The 15,087-nt window shown below is 35.0% G+C and overlaps 1 pseudogene; it reads right to left on the reverse strand.

The window, feature by feature from the left end:
- Positions 1–1,469: 1,469 nt before the first annotated feature.
- Positions 1,470–1,576, reverse strand: LOC117795574 (annotated as a pseudogene).
- Positions 1,577–15,087: the final 13,511 nt, after the last annotated feature.

The following is a 15,087-nucleotide window of genomic DNA, read 5'->3' on the forward strand; positions in this document are numbered from 1 at the left end:
CTAGTTTAGTACTTTGATATAGAAACTGTGGTCCATACACTAGAATCTTTGGCATCATTTTGTTGGAAATGCAAGGCCATACTTGAGATCTATCGATACATAATTTGCATTTTAACAAGATGTCCGTGTAAATCTTTTGCATATTAAAGTTTGAGAAGTTCTGATTAAATATCTTGTCACATTTGTTTTAAAATGTAGATTTTATTATTATTCATTTATGGTGAGGCCAACAGATCATGAAACCATTGCCTTTTGAAAAGATTGTTTGTTACTCCTAGAGGAGGGGACATACCTGCCATATAGAGAATCATGCAGGGTAGCACTAAGGTCAGTCAGAAGGCACAGGGTATGAGGGGGAAATGTGGGCAAGAACACTTATTGTGGTTTCCCTGGGAAAAACGAGGAGAGGCAGGATAAGCAGGGTTAGGATTGGCTAACTTGAATAATGTCAGTGGGCCTCCAGTATAGAGGCTGTCTCTAGTTGTCTGGTACCTGGCCCTGGGGATAATAGAGCAGAATAGTGGTTTAGAGTATAAGAACCCTATGAAGGAGTTGTGGGTATGAGCTCAGAATTGGTTATTTTGCATGTAAAAGCCATGTTCCAAGGCAAGTCTTTTACTATTTCTAGGACTTAATTTAGCTCTGGGAGGGACAATCTCTCTAGGGTCAGCAAGGCCCCAAGATATGAAAGCAATAGAAAAACAGAAAATAAAGAGGGTTGATTAATACATTATCACATAGAGTAAGACCCTATCATAATGTCATAAGCAGAGTCCACAAAGCTTCATTATGAAAAATACGGAGATGCAGTTATTGCAAGGTTAATAAAAAGACTGAGTGAGCCTGTCCAGCTATCCCTTGGAATTTCCAAGGGTCTGGCTGGGCAGATTAAATCCACTCAGATTATAGCTACCACTGTGGGCATTGCTTGGAGGTAGCTCTCCACTCTTGTTTATTTCTTTATGCATGGAAACTATTCTAATTCCAGTGACTGCCAGCAACTTCCAGGGGCCCAGCTGCAATTCCAGCAATAACACCATGAACTGGCATTCATTTCATTGGCTCAATACTGGAATTTGGGAATAGAAAATACTGAAGGCAGAGAACTTGCCCTCACCTACGTGCTTTCTCCCCTTCTTGGCTTCAAGCCTACCAGTCCTCACCAAAAGATTTTGAGGATGTGGGAGAAGAATAGAATGCAATTGCCAGTCATGTTATATCAGAATTAATGAGGATAGGGGAAACTATAGAGTCACATGGCATCAGCTAAAGAAGAATAGCAATGTTAGCCGGTTTTTTGAGCACCTACTATTATGCTAGGTACTACACTGATGTTAATGCATTTAGTCTTAACATACAATTATGAAAATTGAGGCTGGAAGAGAATTAGTAATTTGACCAAAATTATTACATGTTGAAAAGTGTGTTAAATATCATGTCCATCTGACTTAAAAACCCATGCATTTCCCATAGGCACATCCTTAGTGTCACAAAATGGATGACAATGCTTTAACAGTATATAGGACCTTTTCTGTCCTTATTAAGGAAAGTGCTAATCTCTCTGTTCATGGATTCATTATATTAGTATCAATAAGAGAGAGAATAATTTCCTGATTCTTCTGAAATGGCTAGGGTTTAACTTTTTTAAGGGCAGTTTACTTTTGTCATATTCAAAGCTAAATTATCAAATTTGGAATGTTTCCAGGACTGCCTTTGCTTCGCTCATCTAGGTTGATAAATCTAGGATATAATTTAGAAATAACCTTTAACTCAGGACAGAAGGAATTTCTGTGGAGTTGTATAAATATGGGAGAGAAGAGTTTATGTGTACTGGTAAAATAGTACTTTAAATTTTTATCCTTTTATTGAGATATAAATTATAATAGAATTAATTATATATATATGATTTAATAATTTTGACAAATATATACTGTCATGTATGTTTCTCATATATATATGTTTGTCAGGCATATTGGCTTAAGCTAACATTTATCTTCTACTATAAAATAGAATCATATTTTCTATGTAGGTAATATGTTAATCAAGATTTTTGTATTAAAACTGACACATTTCCTGTTCTAGCAATTTCTTACTCATAAACATTTAGAACAACTCAGTGCCATGCCAATTTAAATTTCTCATGAAAGGATTATTTTTGTGGCAGATAAAATGCATTATTATGGAAAAAAGGCGTAATAGATTGCAACCACATTATAATAAGTTTTCAAAACAGGATAAGATGTTATTAATGAAAAATATGAATATATTACTAAAACAACATTTAGATATAATGCATTAATGTAAGTTGTTCTCAAATTTTAACTTCCATCAGCATTACCTTAGAGGCTTATCAGATTGGTGGGTCCAATCCCTTAGTTTTTCATTCAGCAGTTTCCAGATGAGGTTATTGCTGGTCATGGGACCATACCTTGAAAGCCAGTTCATTAGATATTTTTCTTCTTTTTTTTTTTTAAGATTTTATTTATTTATTTGAGAGAATGAGCGAGAGAGAGAGCATGAGCCAGGAGAGGGGCAGAGAAGCAGACTCCCCACTGAGCAGGGAGCCCAATGTGGGACTCAATCCCAGGACTCTGGGATCATGACCTGAGCCGAAGGCAGATGCTTAATTGACTGAGCCACCTACGTGACCTAGAAATTTTTGTTTTTGAGCTATTTAACAATGTGTCAAAAATCCATTTCTGATGTCTATATAAAAAACTTTGTTATTATGCTTTCTGTATTTAAAAAACTGGAATAAGTAATAAGTTTTTTGTTTAAAATAATGACAGAAAATAGGTGAACATAATTTTGTAAAAAAAAAAAAACCCACAAAGCTTAAAATAGGTGAATATAGTTTGTAAAGGAAAAACAAACAAAAAACCCACAAAGTTCCAAAACAATCTGTATAGTACCTCGGGATAATCATTCCATTAAAATAATTTCTCAATAAAAATGTTTTAGTTCCATGGGGCTGCTGGGTGGTTCAGTTGGTTAAGTGTCTGCCTTCGGCTCAGGTGATGAACCCAAGACCCTGAATCAAGCCTTGCATCGCATTGCATTGCATTGGGCTCCCTGCTCAGCGGGGAGCCTGCCTCTCCCTCTGCCACTTCCCCGCTTGTGCTCTCTCTCTCTGACAAATAAATAAATAAAATCTTTTAAAAAAAAGTTTTAGTTCCAGAAATGCAAGTAGTAACATCTAAAGACAATTCAGAGTATTATTTGACTATTCATTGTTTATATAACTCTTCTGAAGGAAACTGTTCTCTTCCTTTAAGAAGTCCTAAGGATATATTTTATTTACTATGTTTCTGCTCTCTCTGTCTCAGAACATTCACATTTATACATATTAATTTTTTCTGTCAGTTTTATAAAAAATATTACCTTGTATCTCATTATATAATTTTTGAACTTTAAGCTTTCTTTAGAAGATTATATACTAGATTAATTGGCATGGAACCTCATGTCTTTAATTTTATTTCAAGTTTGCTTGAAATAGATGTCTCTAAATAGATAATTGAAGAAGAAATTAATTTTCGTTTTGGGGGTATTTTTCATAACCAGAAATTAATAAAAGCTCGGGTCCAATTTTAATTACATGAAAATTATTTGGAATGAAATCTATAAAGTGATGCCAAAAGCATTGCTATAAAAGAGTGACTTTCTCATTTAAGAACCTGCTATTATCCTTCATTTCCTATGAGATCAAACTCTGCATTCCAGTCATACTAAACTCCTCTTCTCTGAAGCTATCCTACTGTACTTTCCACTATTCAGCAACATTCTAGATGTGATGGTTTATAAATTCAAATGAATCACCCTTTATCTCTGCAGAACTTGAAGTGTATCTCTGCTTTCCTCTCACATATCAAAGGTTTTCTTTTCCCTCTCTTCACTTAAAAGTAATTTATTGGTTACTGAAGGATTATTTCCAGTTCCCAATGCTCCAGGAAGCCTGCCTTTATAATTCCCAACAACATGTTTCTTATCTTGCTACCTTTTCATAGAGATTATTTTATTTAAAATGTATTTGGAATCTGGTTATATTGAGTATTATACATCTTTTATTTGCTTTAAAAATCTTTATTACTACATATGCATACATACTGCCCTCAACAAGAGTATTAATTTCTCAAAGTCAGGTATTATGTGATATGCAATGTTTGTGTCTTCTGTAGTTCTTAGCAGTTGCCAAAGTTTGGAGTCATCTAAAAAACTCAAACTGATTGAGGAATTAGCCTGTTCATGTAAAATGACAGATGAACTAGAATCTGGCTGAGAAAAAATACAATTCTTTAAAATTAAAGTACTCCTTTGTGTGTCGAAAGGAAATAAAAGAAAATAGACTTAATCAGTGATATGAAACATGAGTGATAGGACAAAGAGGATTGAATCTTTGGAAGTAAGAGTTTTAAACAGCTTGTAGAAGCTCTTTTGTCAGTTTCTAAAAGTAGGGGATATTTCACCTCTTGAAATTAATTCCATGTAGTTCTCTCTGAGGGGAGGAATATTTATTAGTGCTCTCTCAAGGTCGTCTATTCCTACAGTTATATGCTTTAAACCAATTGCAGAATTGCTATTATCTTTGTAAAAAAAAAATTGAAGGGAGCTGAATTCAAAATATTCAGGATAACTTTCTGTGTATTAAATTTTATCTCTAAAATTACTATACAGTGTGTGTTTAGCATCAAGTGCATGATTTGCATAACACAAAGGCTGGCAGCACAGCTTGTCAGTTACTGTGACATCAGTCTGCTTTTTATTCTATAATAATTAACTTAAAATTATTAATTAAAAAGTAATTATTGCTAGTGATAGATGAGTGTTTAATAATGAAGACTATTTTCTGTTTGGTTACAGCAAAGGGAACACAAGATTGGAATTATCTTGCAGAGTTTTCAGAGATTTAATGACTTTACTTTTTGCCCTTCAAATTGTACAGTGCTTTCCCAATTGAATATTATGTCACATATTTGGTCAAAATTACTCAGCATTCTTTTATGCAAAAATTGTTGATGCTGTATTTTGGGGGCAAGGAAAAATGACAGTAAATAAATAAATACACAATATGATCCTATTCACATGAACACATCTGGGGGACTTGTTGCCAATTTATTATTTGTGGTTAATTGAACCTTAAACTGGTTATAATGGCAAAACATGCTGTTACTTAGTTTATAGTTAGGGACACATTTGTATGTCACACTGGTATTCTGTCCTGGGTGAAGTTTGGATGTTTTTGGCATCACGTAGGTAGCATGATACACTGTATGAATTAGACAAAAAGTACTTTATACTTGATTTCAGATCTGATAGCTCCTGCAGTGTTAACTGTTTGAAATCAAATTTATTAGAGTTTTGCTAGTAAAAATCCATCTGCTTTCAATAATCTGAATACTTATAAATTATGCTTTAGTAGTTGGAATAAATATATATTGTTCATTTGACAAATAAGACTGCTAATGGTAGGTGGCAAGGTACCTGGGATAAAATCAGAAAGAAAGCATTAATCAGTACTTGATGGCAATGCCTAAAAGTAGCTGGAAAATTTGAAGAGAAATTAAAGAAAAAACTTTGAGTTGCTGAGTATAGGGGTGGTATTAGAAGGTTGTGGTTGATATGCAGTTGTATGTAAGGAAAAGTGAGAGGTGAGACCATAAATGGTACTCTCCCCCACACTATTTTGGAGGACAAGATGTTCTACTGAATAGCTTATTCAGTTGAATGGTGAGGGAAAATAGTCTGGAGTTCCTGCCTAGTCTAGACCATTTTTTTCTGGGAAAATGCCCCATCCACAATGATTACTGAAGGGCCAGTCTGGCTTTATACCACATTACTTTTTTTTGGCCACATGCAGTTGGATCAGTGTGGACACCTGAATCAAGGTAAGTTCATTTTTTTCTTTTTTTTTTTTTAAGACTTATTTATTTATGGGGTGCCTGAGTGGCCCAGTCAGTTAAGCATCTGTCTTCAGCTCAGATCGTGATCCCAGGGTCCTGGGATTGAGCCCCGTGTCAGGCTCTCTGCTAAGTGGGAGCCTTGCTTCTGCCTGCCCCTCCTCCTGCTGCTCTACCTATTTGTGTGCCCCCCCAATGAAATAAATAAATATTTTTTTGAAAAGACGTATTTATTTGAGAGAGAGAGAGTGATTAGAGGGGCAGAAGGAGAGGACAGAGAATCCTCAAGCTGATTCCCTACTGGGCACAGAGCCTGCCAGGGGGCTGGACTCAGGACCCTGAGATCATGACCTGAGCCGAAATCAAGAGCCCACCACTCAACTGAGCCTCCCAGGCACCTCAGGGACAGTTCAGTTTTATGCAGGTAAGCAGGAACAATCTGATTCTATCTCAGAAAATTATATTAAGACACAGTATAAGTGGGAGCCCATGAATGGAACTTGAAATGAGGAAGGTATCAACCCACTTACCCATTCTGGATATTGAAATTGCAGTTTTGAGAACCCAGATCTTCACTCTACACATGAAAAAAGCAATACTATTTCTATTTGATACACACAATATGAACAACCATATGTCAGCTTGATATGAAAAGCAAAATTTTCTGAGGAAAAATAACATTTCAATGCATTTTTTATATTTAGTTATATAAGTATGTATATATATGCATATATATGCCTATAGATACACATTTTTATAAACTTCTGTAAAATATTGATAGTAAATTCTGTTTTAAAAATCTTTAGATATATATTACTCAGATTATGTTGGGCTGATGTACCAAATTAAGCCTCAAATATCATCAAATCATCCTATCAAATATGACTTTAATTCATTAAAAATTTTTCTTTTTCTCAAGGAAGTTTGATGCATTTTAGTGGGGAATTAGGTCCACAGTCCCTCACTGACCCTGCTGAAGTTCACTCTGGTGCCTCTTATTTGAACCATTTGAAACATCAGTGCAGTAGGAGGGTCTTTCACTGGTTTGGCCTGGAAGAGATTCAGGACATTCATGGGTCAGAATTAGTTACATGGGCCCAACTAACTGTCAGATGCCTGAAAACCTGGAAGTTTTGTTGTTGTTGTTGAGTGGCTAAATCAGGTAAGCATCTGCCATCGGGTCAGGTTATAATCCCGGGGTGCTGGGATTGAGCCCCACGTCAGGCTTCCTGCTCAGTGGGGAGTCTGCTTCTCCCTCTGCTCCTGCCCCTGCTTGTGTTCTCTCCATCTGTCTCTCTGAAATAAATACAATCTTTAAAAAAATCGAAAAGTAAAGAAAGAACATGGAATGTTTTCTGAGCTGTCTCACACTATATCCCAGCTCCGGCTTCGGTCGGGTTGGAAGTTTTTGTCCTAACAAGGGAGTTAAAATTTAAGCAAACAACTATGCAAAGCTTCTGTGGGATTCTGCCAGGGCTCTTTGGAGTTCTTGAGTCTATAGAGACTTGCAGGTGAGAAGAGGGTCACAATACAGCAAAGGCAATTGACACTGGTTATTAAGAGAGGTGTGGATCTTTTTACAAAATGGAGATGATGGATACATGTGAAACTTCAGTGATTTTGTAGGTACCTCCTGGTACTCCTTTGACCCAGTGTAACTATGAAATGGGCACATGCAACTGCAACCTGAGAAGTTTACAATAATGAAACGTCCCTAGAGATGAAAGTTTTGTTTACCATCAGGTAAGCCACCAAGTCCTATCCAGGTAATAATAGCTGAGGGGCAGAGGGGAAAAATTATTCTGACACTTGTTAAAATGGTGAGGAAGACTTTCTTCAAGTCTGTTGCAATAGGGGAGAGAGATTAACTGCAACTCCAAATATAGCAAAAACCCCTGGGGATTTGTAGCCAAGGAAGAGAGTAAGGAAAGTCAATAGATAGAAAATTACTAACAGGAGATATTAAGGGTAGGGAGATTCTTGCTAAAGCAACAACAGGATTCTTGTTGAAAGCAAGTCAGGGACTTACACACCAAAGGTAACAGATGAGGAACTTGGTCAGATATCAAGGGTGATAGATACCAAGATGCCTTCACAGAATTCTTGGCTAAAACTAGACTTGGCAAGGATGGAAACAGAAGCCCATGTTTGGTGCTTAGTTAGGAAAAGTTTTCAGAGCTTAACCAAGTCTGCTTGAGGAGAGTTTCAATGGATAGGGGAGCAGGGAGAGGACAAACATCAATTGTAGTAACTGTAGTGATAGGGGAGATATAGTTAATCTCACTAATCTCCCCCTTCTGATATTCCTTTTAGGAAGCAAGGTCAACGAGATCATTCCCATAGATGTGTGAATAAACTGTGTAGTACCCTGGATGGGCTCTGGCAGCCAGGAAAATGTGCCCTTCAGATCTTTTAGTACATGGAGTACAGTTGTCTGATGACCTGAGCTGCTCTCCTCTAAAATCCATCTCTGCATTTCTGCTTCTTTAATGTTTCCCATGGGCTGTTAAGAGTGAGTGACTGAGTGTAACAGGAAAACTAAGGCAGCCCTATTCCTGGGAGAGGCAGGAATGCTTCGATGGGCAATTTTGGTTTGATAACTTCTGGTCAGTCTTGTCTGACTTTGTTAGACTGCAGTGTGATCTAAGATTCTTCCACCTAATCTTTCCCCTTTCCCTCTTCTTCACAATACTCAAAACTACATTGTGGTGTGATGTCTCTACAAACTTCTGACGGCTTCTGTCTCATTATTCTCCCAAGCATTTCCCCTAACAAAATGCTTGTATAATAGATCTCATCCTGGTATCATTAGAATGTGAAATAGAAACCAGTGAAATTGTAGGAGGCTGTTTTGTGACCTAATATCTTTCTCAAATTCTTTGAGTCCTTAGGATTTTCAAACTGATTTTTAGGCTAGTTCTTTTATTGTAAACCAGCAAAGGAGCCAATATGTTTACAGACTTTCATGGAGCAAAATCAAGACATCACTATGAGCAAACACTGGAGCACAGACAGAAAAAAAATTTCTGGAAAAGATTCTGTATTTGTGCACATGATAAAATTGATGCTTAAAATTAGTTTTCTTTAAATTATCAAGTGGTAGGTGAGCCCAAATTTATACTTGGGTTGAACATGGCATATATTAAATATTATATCAAGTTATGTAGACACAGGTAAATATCAGGGTAAATAACTATATAATGTGTTCCCAGGAATTTGGATATTCCTATGGATTCCAGAAGTAGACAAGGTAGTCTAAATAGTTGTAGGTAAGAAAGCGAGAGTGAAACAGGAGCTGAAGAAGCACTGAGAAGTTAAAACACACAAAATTAATAAGGGAGACTCTATCCTTTTTCCTTGCCGTGACCTATTTCAAATTATAACATTTCTTTTTATAATATTTATTTTTCTTTTAAATGGCGCCTTTGATATTCACTTTCACCACACATTAAAAATACTATCTACTTCCAAGTCTCGCATCTATTGGAAATTTAATTCTTTTTTTTTAAAGATTTTTTATTCATTTTTTTGACAGAGAGAGAGACAGCCAGTGAGAGAGGGAACACAAGCAGGGGGAGTGGGAGAGGAAGAAGCAGGCTCATAGCGGAGGAGCCTGATGTGGGGCTCGATCCCAGAACTCCAGGATCACGCCCTGAGCCGAAGGCAGACACTTAATGACTGAGCCACCCAGGCGCCCCTGGAAATTTAATTCTGATCTACATGATGAAAATGCTCTGTACTTCACATGTGACATAATATACAAATTAAAAGTCTAATGCCATTTACATGGCATCCAATCTAGTTTCAGTTTTGTTGATCAGGAAAAATATTGAATATTTGAGAAATCTGAGAAATGATAAAGTACATCTAATGTTTAATAGACTATGATATGTTATCTTTTTGAAATGAATAGTGATGATTCTTAAACTCTGTCTTAAAATTAATTTTTTTGGTGTATGAAGACTACTTGCAGCTTTTATTTATTATTTTATTTTATTTACTTTATTTTATTTTAATTCCAGTGTAGTTAACATACCATGTTATGTACTTGCAGCTTTTCTTTTTCTTTTTTTTTTTTTAACAGCTTTTAAAGGTTACACTATGAATGCAAGGTCAGTGTTCATGAAGCTGTATGCCCAGTAATTACTGGTAGTGTTTTGGAGGAAAAATTATATAAGTTTCACAGTTTTTTTTATTTTTAAAACTATTTATTGAAATATAGTATACATGCAGAGAATCATAAGTAAGTATAATGTTTAATGGATTTCATTACAAATTGAACACACCTGACTGTCAGCAACCAGATGAAGAAACAGAACATTACTGGCAATCCTTCATGAACAATAGGAAACTGAAATTAAAACTCATACTTTGTAAAGACTAAATTTTATTGTATGTGACTATATCTCAATGAACTTGAAATAGAAATAAAAACTGTAAATTCTCAGTTAATTGGCTTTGAAGTCAAACAGATCCTACCTTTGTTATTTACTGGAAATTTTAATATGATGTTTTATAAATTTAATTTCCTTAACTGAAGAAAGGGTTTAACAAAATACTACTTGTGACTGTCTCATAAATATGCTGACATAAATATACAATGGCTGCTTGTGGGCACATCACATACATGAAATAAATTATTAACTGTCTTTTATATTTTACATAGATATTTTACTTGGCTTTCTATAGTGGCTTTAAAGTTTCTTAGTCAGAAATGTATCTCTTTCAGTTTCCTTGGCTATAACTTAAAGTGATGGATCCTATTATAATGGAGTGAGAGGAAGACCCAACTACACTAACCTCTACTTTACCATTCTTGAGAATCAATCTTGGAAAAATCGCATAGAGCTTACAGTTACAGTTTATCCCAAGTCGAGCACTTACCTAGAATAGGAAAGTTACACAGGGCTTCACCTTTCATTTGGACTTCATTAGATCTCTTTTTCCTATTCTAAAGAGTAGAGATATCTGTATGTCATTGCTGTCTTCAGCTGCTTGATTCTTCTTTTATTAAATTTTAATTTAATGCAACTAAGTACTTCTCTTGCTAAATCTATCTCAGTGTATTGAAAGGAACTTTAAGCCATGTATTTTTTAACCTTTTCCCAAAAGATAGTTTGAATTATATCAACATAGTACAGTGTTCATTAAACATGGTTTGTAAAGTTTTCTTGCAGTATACGTACTAATCATAGCTGATAGTAGTAGAAAAAAATTGGGTAACTCATGAAATTTGCTTTCTTGACCTTTTATTGCTAAAGTTTATATTTTAGAAACAGAGTCTGCCTTATTATTGGCCAAGACTCAGTGGATACTATTTGTAAATTTTTTGTATATTTGAATTCTCCGCAAATTATACCTCACTCCTAGACATTTGGTTTATCACCTGCAAAAATGCATTCATCAACAGTCTCTGTAAAAGTCTTATTTGCATAAACTTTAATTACAGAACACATATAATGATTTTTTTAAAAATTCCTGCTATTAACATTAACAATTTGTCAGTATTATTTTCATGAATATTTGTTATCACAAAGATTAAAAGAGATTCCTATAATAAGGGGTTTCAGACATAACAGTACACACTTTAGAGAATGTAGGATGTTTAGAAATTTTTGTTCTAGGGGCGCCTGGGTAGTGCAGTCATTAAGCGTCTGTCTTCGGCTCAGGGCGTGATCCTGGAGTCCTGGGATCGAGCCCCACATCAGGCTGCTCCGCTGGGAGCCTGCTTCTTCCTCTCCCACTCCCCCTGCTTGTGTTTCCTCTCTCACTGGCTGTCTCTCTGTCAAATAAATAAATAAATAAAATCTTAAAAAAATAAAAAAATTTTGTTCTAAATAATATTAAAAAGTTTTCCTAACTGGAGGAATGCTTCATATCTTTAGCAAAAATAATCTAATCGTTTCTTTCTAACTTAGTAATACATTTGATAGTTAATACTATATAATATTATAATTAATTTATAACTTTAAAAATACTAGACCCTTCTGGGAAATTTTGAGATACTTTACAATTATTAATCAAGATTTGGTTCTGCTTGAATTAAATTCCGCTGGTGTGTTGAAAATGAAATTTAATAAGAGAATAAGCTTTTACTTAAAAAAATTTGATTATGCTAATATGGGTAAGTAGTAGTAATGAAGGTTTTGGTATATTTGTAATTAGATTTTAATTATATGGATTCATTTTACTTTTTCTCCAAATAAATCCTCTAATGGAATGTTTTCTCCTTAGAGTGTAGTCTTTATATTAAACTTTCTTCAAGATGAATAAATCTCATAATTAAGTGAATTTAATAATCAGCTCTGATTGAATACATTAAAATGAAATGTACTTTTAATACTTAGGTAATTAAGATATGTACATTTCCTGCATTGATACGAAGAACAGATCTAGTTTTACATACTACAGAACAAACAGTCTAGTGGCACATTCATTTCTTGGATCTCAGGGAAATTAGGGTAAGGTCTACATTTTACCATTTTTATATTCTTCACCAAGATGTCCATAAGTATGTACTACCTATTATTCTATTAATTTGAATCACGAAGAAAAAAAAATTCTTATTCTAAAGGGTCAATAATGGGAATTTTCTCTAATAAATAAGGGTAAATATCCTGGATATTTTCATGTCTTGAATTTTTTTATGCAGACATGTAAAATTTTCTTACTAAATCTTTTCTATGTCTAGTTTACAGTGCTGAATTGTATGGATTATTTATTTAGGTGCTTAGGGAATTAAGTGGGAAACCAAAACGAATTTCATTGTATTTGATTCAATTTGTTAATAAATATTACATTTCATTTGCAAAATACAAAGTGACAAAATATATATTTAAATATCACCTATCTGTATCTATTTTTCTATCTGTCATCATCATCTGTCCGTTCTTTTATCCATCCATTCATTCATCTTCTATTTTGTGTAAATTCTGAGGGAGAAAGTATTACAGTGCGTATCAGTCTTGGTCTAGACAGGAAAGAGAAAGCATACACTACTTTAAACAGAGAAACACTAAAGGGTTATTAAGCTTTGACAGGAGCTTAACAGTTAAAATGGAAAGAGAACTCTGAAAAACACCCTGAGTTTTAAGAGTATACATATCTTGGTGAGCACTGAGAAATGTATAGAATTGTTGAATCGTTATATTGTACACCTGAAGCTAATATAACACTGTGTATTAATTATACTTCAATTAAAAAATAAAAATAGCAGATATCCTAAGGCTGAAGGAGGAGACCTGGGAATGGACAATAGGGGGGGTTCAAACCTTCTTAAAGAAGCTGTGGTTGCAGCCCACTGGGTTACAGAGAAGATTACTGGGTAGTTCAGTAGTACTACTCCGTAGTCATCAGGCAAGCCTGGAACAATCCTCTATGGCACATATCAAACAAGGCTGGCAGCAGCCATTTGAAGGGAGTCAGGTCAACGTTGCAAGTACTGCCAGAACTAAGAGGTGGAAAAGGGTCCCTAAGCAGGAAGCTAATGTCCTGTGTGTGGTTTGGGCAGGCTGATGGGCAGGACAAATGTTGAGTGGCTGGCTCTCCTTGGAATGTTTTTGTGATTAAAATAAATGATTACATGGTTTCCTATTATCTTCTGAGAAGTTATATTCTTCAAAGGAGCATATATTGCTAAACAATATAAACCTAATGGCAGTTCTTATTTGTGTCTAAAAGTAGACTGATAGTGGCTATAGTTATCTGGATTGAAAACATGAAATTGTCTTTGAAGTCACCTCATAAATAACAAATGTGGCTCATATGTTGTCTTAACTAAGTTAGTACGAATATGTAAATTGTTGTTACAGTTGAGAAACACTCTTTCATTGAATAAACTTATGACAGGTTCTTCTGAACCTTCTTTTAACCTGCCTTGTCCTTGGGACTTTGGCCTTCCTAGTTCATTTGTAGCAACAATTCTGCTAAGTTAGTTTAAAGAGAATCCTTTACCCCCCAAGAAAAATCAAGTAAATAATAGTATATAGTGGTGACAAAAGTTATACAGGTGTCATATATGGTATATGAATGTCTGAAGTATGAACACACTAGATAAAATTGTAATTATGAGCCTACTAGTAAAATCCAAAATCCTTTGTAGGCCACAAAAGTTGCTTTCATAATCCAATGCACCCTCCCTATTGTGAGTTCTCCCACGATTCCCCAATATCCACTCAATATCCAAGCCACACAAGACCTTCTTTCTTACTGAACATGGTATGTAGCTTCATGCATTCCTGTCTTTGTTTTTGTTGTTTCCTCTGTCTGGCCTGGCCCTGTGGCAGATTCAGTGGATTGCTTCTTTCCATATCTATTTCAACATCTTGTTGGAGGTAATTGAGAGGATGTAACTTATAATTGACATGCAAGCTAGATCCAAGCAATCAGAGGCTCCTCCTCTGTCCTTGGACGTATGCTCTGCCTACTGTTCCCAGAGTGGAAACCGTTTGCAAGAACAATGTGTTGTTGAGATGATCTGGACAGTGTATGTGACTGAACCTTTAGAAGGCCTCTATATAAACTTTAAAGATTATTTTGGATGAGTGTAGAAATCTATTTGTCTTAAGGCTCCCTGAGACAAGCCTTGGATGTAAGTTCCGTTGCTTTCTAAATTGCCACCTACCACAAAAAAAGGAAAGAAAATACAGAATCCTTTACCCTGACTATCTGATCAAATTCCTGAACATTACCCTTGATATCTCATCATCCTGGTCTGCCTTCAGCAAGAGTTTTATTAAGTTGGTTTAATAAGAATCTCCCTCTCCTTGCTGTTCCCTCTTAGTAATTTTGTACCTATTGACCTCACACTCTGCTTCTTGCCTATAAATCACTACTTTTCCTTGTTGTCTTAGTCTTTGAGCCTCTTCTTTCTGACGCAGTGTAATAGTCTTGACACCTATCACGATAGGCTTGAATAAGTCTTCTTTACCAATACTAACAAGTGCCAGAATAACTTTTTTTTTTTAACACAGTTCAGATGTGTTTATTAAATTAAAAAAAATAGTCATTTCAATTAATCTTCAATATTCACCTTATAGTAAGATATTGATTTAAAATATGCTATCCATATTCAGTTGAGGTTAATAAACTTCAAGATCATTTGGTAAACTGAGGACATAATTAGATATATTTCATCTTCATCAGCAATTTGGTATTTATTCAAAAGCTCATAATTTTCTGTAATTAATAATAT

Source organism: Ailuropoda melanoleuca, chromosome 1 (assembly GCF_002007445.2).
Source record: "Ailuropoda melanoleuca isolate Jingjing chromosome 1, ASM200744v2, whole genome shotgun sequence".
Taxonomy (NCBI): domain Eukaryota; kingdom Metazoa; phylum Chordata; class Mammalia; order Carnivora; family Ursidae; genus Ailuropoda; species Ailuropoda melanoleuca.